The following is a 6000-nucleotide window of genomic DNA, read 5'->3' as shown; positions in this document are numbered from 1 at the left end:
GTGTCATATGCAATCTCAGTTCAGTCTAGTTGGGTGTCATATTAGTTTCGGTGCAAGATAGGTGTGTTGTTTGTGCCCAGTGCACCGTAGGCTCAGAAACTATTGTAGAAGTTCCTGATGGTACTCCTAGGTGAAGAGGCTCAAGTGAAAGCTTGGTTTTGTCTATTTGGAGATAGTGCTAATCTTGAAGCAAGATAGGTGTATGGTTTGCAAGGAACGTACCATATTCTCAGAAATCAATTTGGATGTACCTGATAGAACTCCTAGATGATGTGTGTCATATGGAATCTCGCTTCGGTCCGTTTGGAGTCAGTGTTAGTTTAGGTGCAAGATTGATGCACGGTTTACACATAATGCTCCATAAGCTCAGAAACCATTATGCAAGCACCCGATAATACTTCTAGGTGAAGAGGCTCAAGTTGAAGCTCAGTTCGATCTGTTTGGAGATAGTGCTAATCTTGATGCAAGATAGGTGCATGGCTTGCATGGAACATACGATATGCTTAGAAATCCATTTGGACGCACCCAATAGAACTCCTAAATGACATGTGTCATATCGAATCTCGCTTCGGTCTATTTGGAGACACTTTGTTTTGGTGCAAGATAGGTACACGGTTTGCGCCTAATGCATCATAGGCTATTCTGGCCTCCCAAATTCTTGTAAGATACGGTGTATCTCTGTTGGTCATATATTCCTTTGCAAACCGAGGACCCCTAGCTCCTAGATGTTGCATCGCTGCCCTAGCTCTGTCTGGCTGCCGCGCCGCCGCTGCTGCCTCGCTGTCTTCTCCAAGCCGCTCACGAGCTTCATGTCGAGGAAAGGCTGTTGCCGCTCCGTCAAGCTGCGTCGCAAAGGAACTTGCCGTCCGTCCCGTCGAGCCCAAGCCCTAGCTGTGCTCTCCATCTTGGTTTGTGCCTCGCCGAGAAGCTACGCCGCCGTAAGCGCCGCATCCATCTGCTGCTTCCCTGACGATCAAATGTATCATAGATCAATTCCAGCATGCCGACTTCCTGCCGAATCGAGCAGTCCACCATCGCTTTTGGGCTCGAGTCCGTGGATTCACTCTAGGTGAACACTACTTTGACGATCTCCTCTTTCATGCTCTTGGCTCGCTTCTTCGTGACCTGTTGGGCATTGTCGGCAGACAAGAAGATCGATAATGGCCTGTGTTTTGCTAGCTTGATGATGTAAGGATGATGTCGTGATGACATCACACAGATTTATGGCCCTTTTTCTTTACAGAAATAAATCTAGAAATACAAAGAAAATACACTTGCTTGTTTTGGTCATATTTTCTTCATTTTAACTCCGTTTTTGTCCGTTCAAATTTTGTTAGATTCGTAATTACGAGATCTACATGTTAAAAGTATTAAATCTCTGTTTTGAAACTTTTTATTTTCGCAGTAGCATTTAATTAATTATTTATCTATAGGAAATCTTAGAAAATTCATAACTTCTACGTTTTAATTCCGATTTTCGTGAACTTTACGTTTCTGTGATCGTAGCGCTGCGTAGAATATTTTGATAAATTTTTGTATTTATTTTATTGCTGTTTGGTGTAATGTTCTAATTATAGTTTGATTGCTTTGTGTATGATTGTCTTCATTAGATTGCGTGTTGTTGATTGATGATCGAGTCTAGTTGGTGAGCTTTACGTTGGTGATCAAGGTCAAGCTTTTGAAGACCAGCAGGCTCAGGAGAGCTTTGATCAAGGCAAGTATAACTTGGGATCATTCTTGTTACCTATACACAATTAATACAATATTTATCATATGCATGTGTCCACCTTGATGACCCTAGTAAAATCATAGATGATTGTTATCCTGAATTCCTTGTTACCTATTTGGATATGCATTTGGGTAGTTCTTGCTAGTGCTTGATTATTAATCCATGATCTTGTAACATGAATATTTGAATAAACAGTAAACAATAAAATAAGCTTTCTAGCAACTTGAATATAAAGGGTGGAAAGAACTCTAGCTTTTGCTGGATTGATCTTGACCCTCCATAAGGACTTATCCTCTGGCAAAAGCTGGGACAACTCGTACAACCATGAGGGCTATATGGCTCTGGCTTTAGTCAAGTATGAGTAAGCTTTTCTAGCTTGTTAGAGGTTACCCGAAAGGTCGGAGGGGCTGAACCGTTTTGGGTATAGTGCGAGCCCCTGTCCCTATGTGTATAGGCTGTGCGCCATTGTGCCATTCAGAAGGGGGGTATCTATATCTGCGCGCAAAGGAAACCTTGCAGCCCTAACTTGTTAGATGAACCTTTGAAAGACTTCATAGTGAACCCTGCCGACCTTCCTTGGTAGTGGGTTAAGAGGTCGACGGGCCTCGGGCGAAAGGGTAAATCATGACTCATGGGTAAAGATGTACAACCTCTACAGAGTGTTAAATCTGGTATACTAGCCGTGCCCACGGATACGGGCGGCCCGGAAAACTGACGGAATAGATGGACACTGTTGAACATGATTAATGATGATAAATGATGGTTTATTATGTTGTTTATATGTGTTATTCTTAATTCTTGTATACATTGATCATGTGGTTATGGGATTTAATTATGCTACCTTGACAAATGCTATCTAAATATAAATATGCTATCTACATATAAAAGCTACATGCAGTCAAACCAGTGTCAGCTATTTGAGCCTCATGAACCCCTGGTTATACTTGTTGAGTACGATATGTGCTCACTCTTGCAATTTCCCCCACACTTCAGGAGTTGCTTTAGGCTTGTGATCAACCAGTCAGTTTGATCCTGTGGAGAGGAGTTAATACCGGAAGTTTGGAGTTGTCTATCCGCTGTTTGTTACTAAAGGTTATCTCTTTTATACTAAGTACGTTATATATTTATGCATTGTCTTTTGATATTACCCCTTATTTGTAGCTATATGTGAGATTTGCCTTTTAAAACTCGCATATGGTGCATATCTGGTTTTGTCCTTAAAATCGGGTATTACATGTCTCCATGCACGAACGACTGGAGACGTCCCTGACAATAACATCGACCACCGCGGGACGGGCTGTCAAGTTCAGGACAGTCTCACCAGACCAGAACTTCCCTCACGGTCTGAACAACGCGGCTGATCAGTTTTTGCGGCATACCAATTCTCTATTCGGGAAGATGGGATTGTTGCCAGGGCAAATCAGTGGGTCAACTCATCACTTTGTCAACATGGTGTCCATCCGAACACTACCAGATGACAAGGCCACCAGCACAAACTCTAGTACAGGATCTGTCCCTACCGAGGTTTTACACCCCGAGGACGAAGACTACAACCTGGATCTACCACCTTACCCCCCGGGTTTTTTCCACTTTCCAGTCTTTCCACCCCAACGAGGAGATCTGGTTTTTAACGTAAGCAATGACGAACTAGTTGTCGACGGCGAAACCGACTAACAAAGACAACAGCGTGAACAGCGTAACGCCGATCGTGCTCAGCGGCGAGCAGATGAGGAGCGGCAACTCGCCCCACACAACCTTAGTGACGCTTTCGACATGGTCGGAAATCAGCAAGTCTACAAGACACCAAGCGCCAACGTGGCTGTAGCCATGGCAAACCTGGATCGACTCCCCGATACTCTGGAGTACCAAGGCATCCGATCCAATATACGAGCACATCTGATCACGGCCATGGGACAGACCGCCACTCTGCTTAAAAGGGTCCAAGCTATCTCCTATACGGAGGTCACCTCTGATCAGACTCACCGCAGCCGAACCTCACCACGATCCGGTGGGCACCATCGTAGCCGTTCACCTATCAACAATCGAAGGAAGAACACCCATCGTGACAATCGTGGTCGGGACGCTGACAGTTACCACGAACAAAGGCGCGGACGTGGTCAGGAGGTGAACCAAGACCGAGACCTGCGACACAACATCCCTGCTAGGGATGTCCGCAAACGCATCAATAGGCGCATTAGGGAACGAGCAGTACACGAAAACGTGCAACGCATCGAGTACAATGCAGCACATGGCCCCCCTGGCCTAAGATAGTTCTCCTCACACCTTCGCCAAGTCGTATGGCCTCGCAACTTCAAGCTTGAGAAGCTTAAAAAGTACGATGGCAATGAGAATCCCGAAAACTGGATCACTCTTTACGAGATTGCAGTCCGATCAGCTGCAGGGGACGAGCACTTCATGGCAAACTACTTCCCAGTTGTCCTCGACCAAGCCGGCCACCAATGGCTCCTCGGTCTACCCAAGGATTCTTTCGATTCTTGGGAAGAATTGCGCCAGGCATTTATTGATAATTTCATCGCTACCTGCGAGTAGCCCGAAAACAAATACAATCTCGAAAGGATAAGGGACAGGAAGAATGAGCCCTTGCGTGATTACATTCGACGCTTCTGAGATATGCGCCTCAAGATTTCGAAGATTTCTGATGACGAGGCTATATCGACCTTCATCAAGGGCCTATGCTTCCATGAAGTATTGAGAAGCAAGCTAGTGCGCAAAAGGCCGACCACGGTTGCCGAGCTCCTCGCCACGGCCAAAAACTACGCCGACGCCGACGACACAGAAAAGCTCATCCGAGAAGATGTAAGAAGAGCCGAGCAGCCTCCCCGACGAGACGACAGCCGCGGGCATTTCGACAACCAGAATCACTGCCGTGGCGACAACCGCGACCACCGAGAAGGGTGGGACAGGCGTCGTGACAATCGCGACGATTTCAGAGGCAAGCGACCTCACGACAACGATCACGAGGTAAACACAGTCAAGCGTCCCAACAGACGGCGAGACTACCAGGAAGACTACAACAAGACGCTGAAAGGACCGTGCCAACTCCATCCCAAGTCCAATCATATGATGGAAGAATGTCATGTCCTCAAAAGCGTCTACACACAGCGGGCCGCTCAAGGGGATGCCGCCAAGAAAAACGGGAAACAGGACAGACGCAGTCAGGAAGACGAAGACGACGACCAGGATAGGGACCCACGGCACCAATATGTCAGTCCCACCGACGTGGTACACTCCATTTTCGGAGGCAAAGTCTCCATCGAGTCAAAACAAGAAAGAAAGCTCTTGAAGAGGGCTTGCCTTAATGTGGACAGCATCGATGGCCTTATCGCCGATCCTAAATTCCCTCCCTAGTCGCACCGAGAGATTTCCTTCAATAGGCAGGACCAGTGGGCCGCCATCCCAGAACCAGGGTCAGGTTTGAGCGAGTGCTCGTTGATGGGGGTAGCTCCATCGACATCCTATTCCGCAACAGCCTGCCTGCTCTCAAGTTAACACCGGCACAGCTGAAACCGTACGACGCTCAGTTCTGGGGTGTCTTGTCGGGTCAAAGTTCAGTACCCCTTGGCCAGATAACGCTCCCTGTCTAGTTCGAAACACCAGACCACTTCCGCACAGAGTTCGTCAACTTTGTGGTCGCCGACTTCGATGGGACCTACCATGCAATCCTCGGCCATCCTTCGCTTACAAAGTTCATGGCAGTTCCGCACTACTCATACCTGGTCCTCAAGATGCCAACTGAGAAGGACATTTTAACTATCAGAGGCAACGTCTACACCGCATATACTTGCGAAGAAGAAAGCTTCAAGATCACCGAGGCAATTGACCTCTCGATTCGCATGGCAGAAACTGTAGCACAAGCCACGCAAGTTCCACCTGACCAGCTCCAACTACCCGAGCAGGAGACTCCAAGAAAAAACTCCAAGTCCAAAGAGCACAAGGAAGTACAACTGGTCAATGGCAGCCCAGAGAAGATAGCTCTCATCTAGGCCAACCTGGACGCCAAATAGGAAGACGCGCTCGTCAGGTTTCTAAGGGACAACGCAAGTGTCTTCGCATGGAAACCTGTAGACATGCCCGGCGTCCCACGAAGCCTGATCGAGCACTCCTTAAACGTCTTGAAGACCGCAAGACCTATCAAATAGAAGCTACGACGGTTCGCTTGTGACAAAAAGGAGGCTATTAGGACAGAGATTACACGGCTTTTAGCAGCCGGATTTATTAAAGAAGTGTATCACCCCGATTGGCTCGCCAAT

This window comes from Sorghum bicolor, unplaced genomic scaffold (genome assembly GCF_000003195.3).
Source record: "Sorghum bicolor cultivar BTx623 unplaced genomic scaffold, Sorghum_bicolor_NCBIv3 super_77, whole genome shotgun sequence".
Lineage (NCBI taxonomy): Eukaryota > Viridiplantae > Streptophyta > Magnoliopsida > Poales > Poaceae > Sorghum > Sorghum bicolor.
Note: the sequence above shows the minus strand (reverse complement) of the source record.